Source organism: Melospiza georgiana, chromosome 15 (genome assembly GCF_028018845.1).
Source record: "Melospiza georgiana isolate bMelGeo1 chromosome 15, bMelGeo1.pri, whole genome shotgun sequence".
Lineage (NCBI taxonomy): Eukaryota > Metazoa > Chordata > Aves > Passeriformes > Passerellidae > Melospiza > Melospiza georgiana.
This window is the reverse complement of record NC_080444.1, coordinates 6,794,670-6,806,003: the sequence shown is the minus strand read 5'-3', so window position 1 is coordinate 6,806,003 and position 11,334 is coordinate 6,794,670. Positions and strand designations below refer to the sequence as shown.

Below are 11,334 nucleotides of genomic sequence, written 5' to 3'. Positions count from 1 at the left end.
TACTTGGCAACTGTAGCTCCCACATATTTTGGAAAAAATTGAGAACATCCTGTACCTCAGAGAAATCAACCAGCTTAGGTGAGGAGGAAGGGAGCTGGCAGCAGATCTCCAAAACTTTGAGCTGGAAAGATCTCGTGGGGCTTCTGGAAGCAAAAATTGCTTTATGTCTTCATGATCCTCAGCTTGTCTCCTCCACGTGACCGTCTGCATCAGTTTCTGGGCTCTTCATGGTGAAATAATCCATTGTTCTGCCATTTCTGTCTCGCAGAGGCATTTCACAGCCATCTGAATGGGCTCTAATCCACCTGCCAGCTGCAATCAGCACACAGCATGGCTGCACTCCTGTCAGCCAAGACTGGAGCGCCAGAAACAAAAACCTTCAAAAGAGGAATCAGCAAGAGATCTGGATGTGAAAACTGGGGAGGGGGCAACCAAACCTGAGGGCTGGTGAATGCACAGACAGGGATAGCAAAGCCAGGCAACAAGGCCAGGGTAAAGTTTGACTTGCCCTCTGCAGTAGCAGTTGACTTCAGACAAGAGTTCAGACATGATTATTAAAATAATAATTTAGGGCTTCACTTGCTGGGAGCCAATCTCCAAGGTTGAGCTCAGCAGACTGCTGTGTTGCTGGACACCAGAAAATGCATTTATGCAATGGCTCAGCATTTTTGGTCCAGCTTTGTTACTGACAACTTTGCTGTGTGAAATCCCATTTCTCTTGCTAGGTTGCATATAAGAATCCAGTGGTTTCAAAGAGCAGATCTTAAGTCTCCAAGACAACCCTGCAGTAACCAATTAAGTAAAAGTCAGATAACAAAACTACCATGGCAAGAACTGATTGAAATGGTCTGTTGCTTCAAGGAAAGAGATTGTTACAGTGGCAAATTGTCTTATTGCAGTCCTTGTAAGGTCTGCCTGGCACTGCAGTCTGTCCTGTGAAATTCCAGTTGGCTTCATGTAAAATCAATGGCAGTTGGGTTGTTAATACTCAGTAGTTCATTTGGAATCCTGGTTTATTCTAATTACGTCATTAAAAGGACATGAGCTGATCTCAGTGCAGCCCAAGCACTGGAACAGCCTGGCAAGAGCCTGTCTCTGAGGCACAGATATTAAAGCACTGCTCAGGTCTCCCAGAGAGTGGGAGAGGTTCTGGGGCGTTTTCATCATGTGAATAGTATAACAAAAGATCATAGGAAATAAATGTGAAGGAGATGGAACTTTGGATAAACCATTCCTGGTCACAGGTGTCTCACCTCTTCCAAGGCTCCTGTGATGGTTTTCATCTGCTCCCCACACAGTCTAATGTGAGCCCTTCCTAACTGTAACCAATATATCTCTCTTACTGCAACCTATCATTTCTTGCCCCCCGGCAGACACAGATGATAGTTTATTACCTTCTATACTGCACTTTCACCTGTTTGAAGGGTATCATCATGCATCTCTTCCATTTCCCCCAGACTAAATCAAGTAATTTTTTTTCTATACCTTCTTGCAGGGCTCATTTGCTGTACCTCTGGTTGTTCTTGCCATTGTCCTCTGGACTCTGTGCTCAACAGCCACAAGTCAGGGGCCGGGGCCAGGCAGTGCTGCCACAATGAGCACAGAGCGGGTGATGTGCAGGTGCCATGTGCAGAGAGTGTGCTGGGAGGCAAACAACTGTGTGTTCTCACATGATTTGCCTACAAGTAAATCCTCCACCATCTTCAGTACTACCAGAAGGGACAGTGTGCCTACAGTGCCTGGTACAGGTGTGATCAGATGAGGCTCACAGTCCCCCACTGCCCCCCAGTGTGGTCCCACCACCACAGGGAGCACAGAGCAAGAGGAGGCTCAGGGACAGAAATCTGTGTGGCTGGAGTGAAGAGCAGCAGAAGCCCAGTGCCCTCAGAGTGGTGCTGTGCTGAAGTGACCAAAATAACATCTGGAAGTGAAGCCCCATCACCACTTGGAAGTAATTTGCAGTGGATGGAAGATCTGGGAGCTCCTGTGGTGACAGGGAGCAGCTGTGTCCATACATGGTGGGGGGAATGTGGCACCTGGGAGAGTGCTGCCTGTCATGGGTGAGATATGTGGGCAGCAAATGCTTCACCCTTTCAACCAAGAACAGAGGAAAGATCACAAGGTTATGTGCATGGCAACATTTGAGCTTGATATGGAGAAGACCTTTGCTTTCCAGGCCTGTCAGGTCAAGGTGTGCAGCATCTGTGTGGAAGTGCTGTGTGAGAAACCACCAGCCTCTGAGAGGAGGTTTGGGATCCCTTCCAACTGAAACCACTCACACTTCTTGTCCTGCATTTGGCAGTGGAGATGTGCCAAGTAGTTCAAGAAATCCATCATCAAGTCCTGTCCAGAGTGCAAAGTAATATTCAAGTTTGTCATTCCCAGTGTGTACTGGGCAGAAAAGCAGATGAAAAATGAGCTGATTAAGGAGTTTGAGCTGAGTGGGGAAAAAGCTCTGCAAGCACTTTGAAAAAGGGAAAGGAATGTGCCAGTTTGGGTGAAAGTGTCTCTGGAAGGAAGTTTTGCAGAGAACAAAAGGGCTGAAGGAGGTAACAATGTCCTACAGAAATGTTGGGTTCTCTGAACAATTGTTCTGTATGCTGGAATGCACAATTGGAAACTACTCTTCTCCAAACACAGTGACTGCCTCTACACTATGGCAGGAGCCCAGGCCCTTTGTTTCCCTGTCAGCTGAGCTATTTCCATGTTCTGACTCACCCACGGCTGTTTCTACACCAGTAAAAGCAGCAGCATTTGCTGCATTGTTCAAGCCCTCACAGGTGAAAACAATTATGAGGCAAAAGTTTCCCCACAAGTTGCACCAGTCATGCTGAGTTTTTCACTTTTCCCTTTGTTGATGTTGCCTCATGTGTGCAGTATAACCATGGTTCTCTAGGACAGAGGGACACAAGTGACAGGAGGCCACAGTGATCATGTCCAAACGTGCTTTTCCTCAGGAACCTCACAAATTGTCTCTGAGTCAACCTCAGGACTATTTCTTGTGCTGCCTTCACCTTTCTGCACTCCCCATGCCTGTTGTGAGTGCAGCAGTCATTTCTCACTGTCCTATGTAGCTCCTTTAATTAATTAAGTTCAGGCAATCTTTAATTGCTACTTCTTCTACCTTCCCTTGAAGAACAGCTCTTACATTATATTTCCTTCTGGATAGAAAGTGTAATTTTTCAGCTAGCTCTCTCTTCCAGTTTTGTTAAATCCCTGATGAGTTGATCTTAAACTGCTGTGCCTTGCTTTCCTCTTCTATGAGGCAGGACAAGTGCAGCACCCAGAGGCTTGTAAATCCTGTCATCTGTGCTGCTGCAGCAAAAGCCATTGTCATTGAACACATCTTACAGTGATTGTGTTGCCATCAGCTGGGAATCTAGGAGGCAGATCTTATTGGAAAGGGCTGCTAAATACTCAGAGAAAAGCAAATTTTGAATTCTCAGGGGTAAATATTTATTCCAGACACTCAAAAAAAGTAGTGATTTGTGAATCAAGGTGTGGGAAGGTTTTTAGTGGTGACAGTGCCTGGAATTTTTCAGCAGCTTTTTTTTCTCTTGTTGAGATTACTCATTACCAATCACTAATGGTCATGGCAGCAGCTCCATGGGTGTCCTGACAAATGGAAGAGCTGGGGCAGAGACTCTTTGTGCCCTCCAGTGCACTCACTACTGTTTGGTCTCCTCAAGTTCTGTTTCAAGTCATGGATTCCCCTTGGATCCTTATGGGGCCATTCCACAGATGATGAGCAGCTGCTTTCTGATTCTCAGCACATATTTCTCCTTTGTTACAATGCTCTCATCAGGTCTGGTCACACTCCCATGTATTCTGATATTTCTTGTACCCGGCACCATCTTAGGAGAAATAAATTAATAAACTCTCTTGCATGCACACCTTTCCCTGTGTCCACTTAAAAACCACTCCTGTGGCAAAAATTCTTCAGTTCTGCATTCAGATAACTGATGATCTATGAAAGCAAGTTACAAATGTAGTTCCTAAACAAAATTTAATATAACATTGTTGTTGCAGTGACTGTAATGCAGTGCAGATTTGATGTTTTCAATCCAGAGTTACATGGGCATGCACTCTTATCAGTCTATTTGATTATAAAATCCCTATCTCTGTTGTACTGTAGGCATAGGGGTAGCTCAATTTGCTGGTTAATAAACTCTCTTGGATGTCTATAGCCCTTTTATAACATCTAGGACTTCTTGAGTTTCATGGTTACCACAATGCTATACAGAGCTCATTCCTTCTATTCACAGGTCATTGTGCCAATAAATATGAGATAGATACCTTTGGGCATTAATAAACAGGTGCAGCCCTGCAGTGTGACAAGGAAATTATTTTGGCTGGGACTTTCCAGCAGTATATTATCAGAGGGGATGGTACAAACAAGTCAGTGCTTGTTGGAAGGAAGCATGGGGTATGGGACTTCATTCCTGGCTGTCATCCTACCTCATAGTCCACAAAACCTCTCTGAGACAGTGGATCTCTGAAGGCTGGAGGCAGCTTGCCTGTGTCTCTTTGTGCAAACTGTTCTCCTGAATGTCTGTTCAGGGACCCTCCAGGGTGATGAATATGCCAACTCACCCCAAGGTATTACATGAAAAGAGACCCTGGCACCAAGTTCTGCTTGCCAGAGACTTGCAGACATTTAGAAATGCTGTCATGCAAGCCAAGATGCAGCTCCAAGTTCTTTTAATTCCTTTACTGATCAGACAACTGCTGGATGTGATAAGGCAAGGATTTCAGCTAAAATGGACTAGGGAACAGGAGGGGAAAGGAGAGAGACAGGAGACAGATACCAGAGGAGAGAGAGAGGAGGTGCAGATGTTAAAGCTTTGATGTTCTCTCCTTCAGTGGTAAGAGTGGAGCCAAGATTACAGCATTGTGCTGAGTAATGGCATTACCCTGCTCAAAACACCAGGAGATGCAATTGTTGTGAATGTCACCGTGTGAGTACTTGATTGTCCACTCAGTTTGTTCTGTTTGAAACCAGATGAATATCTGAGGCCAGGATTGCACCTTTTATACTTGACAGCTGGAGCTGGTTATTGTTTTCAAGCAAAATGCCTCCTTGCTGGAGTGGCACTGCAGTACCTGTCCCAGAGCAGGAGTGTGGTGTCAGCCAGCAGCTTCCACTGGAGGAACATTTCTCTCCTAGCTGTGCTCTGACTGTACAGCCCTGGCGCAACACTCAGCATCCCAGACATACCTCAGACATGACACTGGACAGCACACCTGAGACTCCTTGTTTTCACAAACATGGCAGAGCAGGAGAATGAGCAAGACTCTGGAGGGATTCAGATGTGCTCTATCTCAGAGAAGCTCTAGTGGTAAATGAGCTCTTTCCAATGTAGCACTAAATGATTCACGTCTCTCCTGTTGCTCACTGCATCTCCAGGGGAAGATGTGAGTGCAAGGAGTGGCTTGCTCTGGTGGCTCTCTCTAAAAAATATGTATTTAATTATCTTGTTGGAGGCAAGATTGAAAAAACAGTTTCACTGCTCTGGGACCAGAAATCAGTGGAATTTATCATGGATCCCAGGTCCTGAGATCCTGTTCATTTTGCATTCTGAGATCAGCTTTGAGAGGATTCTGCTGTTCCTACCCAGTAAAGTTCTTCCATTATTGTGACAACCAGCTGTGCTGTGCCAGGGGAGAAGCTGTTGGCTCTTGCCTTCACCCCTGGCACTGTGCTGCCCCTTGCTGTCACAGTGAAATTGTGTCCATAGCTTCTGTCACCCTTTTGAGGAAGCTTTTATTGGGCAGGGGTGAGGACCAGCACTGCTGGGAGAGGGTGAGGCTCAGCCTTCCTGAGGAACCTTATCCTGTTCTCCCTGGGTCCCTGCTGCTGCAGCTGCACAGTGACCAAAGCCCTGCCTGTGCCAGGGAAGGCACAGCTGTGTGTGTGATGTGTGGGCCTGTAGGGCAGAGACTTCAGACAGTGTCAGCCAGATGATCTGAATATTCCCTTTCCTTGTTGGCTCTACACATTCCTGAGAAAAAATTAAGTTGTGGTGTGGGGTCACCCTGCAGTCCTGCTGTTTTGGTGACAGCTGTGCTGGAAGATGGAGTTTGACAGTGACAGGAATAGACTTTTATCTCAATCCAGTTCCCTGCTCTTGGGCTGAGAGTATTTTAGGGCACCCCAAAAATCATGCCTGACTGTTATGAATTTTCAGGGATGCTGAATAGTGAGTGACTCTACTGGATCTGGGAGATCTCCATCTTCAGGTATTCTTTTTAATTTCTTTATACCTCAATTTTTTTAATCATTCAGGTGGGCAGTGAGAAGCAGCATTCTCCTGCCTCCCATCACATGCACTGTTGTTGAGGAGGCTTCACTGCTGCTGCTGGCAAAGTCCCAGGTCAGAGATGCACCCTCAAGTGCCAGAGCTTTGGGTAGCTTCTCCTTCACAAACCACATAGACCAAGTCAGGCCTGTCATAGTGAACAGGCTCAGCACAAAGAACACTCTAATTCCACCTGGTGATGTCTTCATAAGGGGCAGCTCCTTATTAATGAATGGATTGCCCATGCAGTGAAACGCATTTCTGTGCTTCACAAGTTGTAAAGGGACCTGAGCAAACACACTGCATTGGGAACAGTGAAAAACACCCAACATGCATCAAAAGCATCAACATGCTCATAAAAGGAAGGAGGGATTTATCCTGATTCATTTCAGGAAGATGTCATGAGTGTGCCACAGACAGACCATGCTCAGGGCTCCACAGGGATTTGTGGGAGTAAATAGAGAACACAACTTATAAACTGTGGGAGAAAACTCAGAATCTGTTTCTTGAGGCAAGACCATTTTTCTGGTTCACTGGGGAGAGCTCCAGCTTAATCAGGGATAATGACACATTATTCCTGATGTTCCTGAGGAAAGAAATGAGTAGGACTGAAATGTTTACTCAAAGAAAATATGTTCTGGATCCTATGAAGAGTCAGACTTCATCAAGACTTTGCCTTCAATAGCCACCAGCTCTGTATTCAATCCTCTCTAATACACTCTTAGGGTGACACAGGGCCTTGGGGAACTTGTCCTGGTCTTTTAGACAGTGATGAATTTATTCTGTAGATGGGAAGTTGTTCAGCTCCTGTGTTTTTTTTATCTTGACACAGTTTTTTAGATGGGTGCATTATCCATGGGAAGCTTTAGTGGGTTTTGGATACTTGCAGATATCCTATACTGCTCTGTGATCAACTGGCAGTAAAGCTGGAGGGATTTCTTCCTCTGAGCTTTGAATGGTTATGTTTCCATTTCACTTTCCAAATCTGAACAAAATTAGAATTTCCAATTTCAAAAGCTCTCCCTTTTCCTTTATCAGCAATAAAGAAGAAATGGGAACGCTTGCCTGGCCTGTTCTGCACTGTTCATTATTTTACACAAATGTATCACTAGGTTTCTCTCCTTCATAAAGTCTCTACAGACAGGCTTTTAAACTGTGCTTCTTCTGATAGCTTTCATTATTTCCAACACCTAACATATAATACTTTTATGTCTCATTTAGTGGAAAACTGTAAAGATCAAATTTCTGTTTAAAATATGAAGCCTTGTTAACAGTTTTTTTGAAACAACTGAAATAGAGAAGTCATATGAATCATTGCTTCTCTTCTATTACTTAGGAAATAAAAAGAATAAATGTCCAGAAAATGTTTTCTGTAACCTTTTTGAAAGAAAAATATTTCACTGACTGTAAAATATGTGCTTGTTTGCCTGCTGAGGATGAGATTGGTTGGATGGTGACTCAGGAGCCAAAGCAATTTCAAAGGAGAGGTGGGTTCTGTTTTATAAACACAAAAATCCCAAGTGCTGTGTGTGGCTAGAACGGTCTCACAGAGAAATTGAAATTTTTATGATCCTAGAAGATTAAATGAGAGACTGGTGCAATAACTCTATTGGTTTAATGTATGCTTTGTTTTGGATAACATAAGAGATCTTTTGATGCCTAAATCGAATGTTACACTTTTGGTCCCTTTTCTTATTGATTTTGTGCTGTGAGTTCAGTAACAGCCCAAGTTTTGTTTTGTTACTCCCACCGCCCAAAACCTGTGTATATAACCAGAAACACTGAAAATGTTAACATTTCTGAGATCCTTGATGTTTATTCTCACAAAGAGCTCTCAAACAGACCAGAATTCATCAGAAATACAACAAATCCCTTTGTTGCTTTTCCACTGGTGCCATTTTAAAAATAGTAACATCTTTATTGCAGCACTTCTGAGGGAAAGGGGCTCCTTTACCCTTCAGCAGTCAGACAGATGTCTCCAGTCCTTTGGCTGCTGCTCTCACACCCTGCAGTTACTGCCAGCACACAGCCCATGGATGGCACCATGACATGGGAGCTGTAGCAGATGCGTGCAGAGAAAGAGGGGCAGGTTCAGTGGGGTTTTACTCTCAGAGGAAGGAAAAGTGCCCACGGTCACCAGTGCAGTGTCAGAGCAGATCTCAGGGAGGTTTAAAGCAGCTTGGAAGGACTCATGGAAGCTGTCCCTGGTGACTACAGCTGACAGTAGCTCCCTCTGGCTACTCCTGAATCCCCTACACACCCTTTTCACCACAGCAGGTCCCATGGGGTTTAAGCTCTCCACCTCCATGGGGAAGATGAACCCCCCAAGCCCTGGGCAGTGTTTTTCTCCTTGCTGGCACGCTGTCTCAATCTCATTTGGCTTTTGTTTCAGAGGATGGGGTCACGAAAGCCTCCTGGAAAGTGATGCTGTTTGAGGTGACGCACAGAGATGATGTCAAATCACATTTTTGAGATGACAACTCTGCCCCACAGCACTCACACAACATCGACAACATCGTGGTGGCTGAACTGGAGCAGGGATGGAGCCTTGGGAGGTTTGCAGGTGGGGGAGCTGGAGCTGCATGAACTGCTACTGAATGGCTGAATGATCTGTTACAACTTCTCGTCTATTTAAGCAGGCTCTGAAGTCAACTCTTCAGAAGTAAAGGGTGGTACCTGCTGCAGTTCTGTGCGCCTGCCTGTCTTTTGAACTCCTTCAAAGAGGCCCTTGTACTTTGTCAGGAAAATGAAGAGGGAGATCCCTGTGTAATCTCCACCAATACCTTTCATTTCCCGAGGTAACAATGCATGAAGTGTCCTGGGGAGAGAGTGCCCTTCCCCTCCTGACACAGCAGGGGCTGCTTTGTGACCCTCCTCGGGCTCACAACACACACAGCTGCTTCCCCTGCTCCTCAAAGTGCCAGCACCGTGCAGTTAAAATAATTTACATCTTGTTAATGTATTTTTTTTTTCTGAGATAAAGCCATGTAAACGTCCATGGAAAAGTCAAAATGCCCAATTTAGGAAAGAATTTGAGTTTCTAATGCCATCCTCAGCATGCAGGGTCAGAACTCCACCATGAACAATGAGTGAAACATGGCTGCTTTCCTTCAAGTGTTTTTCTCTTACATTATTAAGAGAAAATGCTCTCTCTCAGTTGCTCTGTTAAGTCAACCAGCCATTTTGTTCCAAATATTTGGCTAGGTAATAATTCCAAGAAAATTCTAGTGGTCGTGTATTGATCTGATTAAAAGTATGGAGCTTTGGAAAAGTAGAGGGGTTGGATGGAGTGTTTGATGCAGAACAGACAGCTTGCCTCAAATTATCAGAAATAAACATTAACAGAGCACAGAAATGACTGCAGGACTTCAGGAGAATAAATAACCATTTGCAGATTGAATACTGGCTGTTGTATCACCGCTTTGTGGGGTTTATTAATGACTGGCTCGGTGAGAGGAGCCCTTTTTCTGCTCCTCCACAATCAGAGGAGGCACGAGATAGATGTGGTTTACATTAACCTAAAGTTAGAAGTCGTGATGTAAATTGCAGAAATAGACACGAATACAGAAAAAAATCAAAAATGTGTAATTTGAAAAACGTGTTCAAGCAATAGCTGCACGATATCCTGCTTCCCAAAAGGTTCAAAGGAAGAGGGTTATGGGTAGAAAGTCTAATGGGGCTGTTTGTTTCCTGAGGAGCAAAGCACTAAGTTTAAACATTCATGAAAACTGAGAAAACAATTGCTTTGTTGTGTATGGAAACTTTCAAGAGAAAAGGAGGCTTGGGAGTGACCTTATCTCTGCAACTCCCTGACAGGTGGGGGTCAGCCTCTGTTCCCAAGTAACCCTTGGAAATTATGTAATGTCCCTAATTAATTATTTTGATTAACTTTTCTAATTGAGTTTTTAAATTATGTCTATATGTATTACAGTGACATAACCAGCAACACAATGAAAGGACTTAGTCTTACACTGTCCCAGGGGAAGTTTAGGATGAACAACAAGAGGATTTTCTTCACAAATTTACCTATTAATTCTTCTAACCCTTTCCTAGCTTCTCATTTTTAAGTATATTGTTTCTGCCTTACCAGTCAGGTTTCAGTTGTATTCTTACTTTTGTTTTTGACCCCCCTGGAAAACTATTTTATTAATAGCTCTGAGAGCTTGTACTAGCCTGCATGCATTAATATGGGCCTTCTTTATAAAATACTGGTAGGGGTATTATATTCTGACTCACATTCCCCTAATAATTCATGTTGAATACATGTTTTTCACAAAAAACATGATTAGACACTGGAATGGGCTGCTTGATGAGTCACCATCCTCAGAGGTGTTTAAGGAAAGACTGGGCATGGCACTCGCATGGTCTGTTTGACATGGTGGTGTTGGGTTGGGTTATGGGTTGGACTCGATGATCTCAGAGGTCTGTTCCAACCTGTGATTCTGTGATTGCGGGGTGCCATCCCCAGAGCCTGGAGCAGTGCTTTGCTCCGGGTGCTGCGCTCCACCAGGGCAAGGGCCAGCCTGGAGCGCTGCTCCAAGGAGCGCAGGAGAGAGAAACACGTGAAGACAGTGCAGAAACAGGAACACACTCCTGGTACTAAAGTAATTTCAGCATTTATTATAGTAAAAAAAGGCCTAAAGCATGGGGGCTTGCAGGCCGAGCAGGAGCGTTCCCGTCGAGGGTGCTGCAGCACCGGCACTGGGGCTTCTTGAGCAGTGATGTCCCCGATGTTCCAGGTGGAGCAGCACAAATTCACTGGGTCAGAAGCCCCCTTTTTATCCTGTTTTTTGTCCCTTTGGATTGGTTTCTGTTTGGATCCTTCATGTGCATGAAGGTTAAAGGCGCTTGATTCTCCATTACAGCTCTGTCCAGCCTGGCTCCTGGTGCACTTTACTTAGGTGTATTACGGTACATTGAGTACCATATTTTTTATAATGACCCTTTTAACCCCTTTTACAATATAACAACCAAACTAACAACGCTAACAATTATCAACTATTCTACTACACTTTCTAACCTATTTTTTACAACT

At 44.5% G+C, this 11,334-nt stretch overlaps 1 pseudogene; it reads left to right on the top strand.

Moving 5' to 3' along the window:
* Positions 1–1,594: 1,594 nt before the first annotated feature.
* On the top strand, positions 1,595–3,356 carry LOC131090021 (E3 ubiquitin-protein ligase makorin-2-like; annotated as a pseudogene).
* Positions 3,357–11,334: the final 7,978 nt, after the last annotated feature.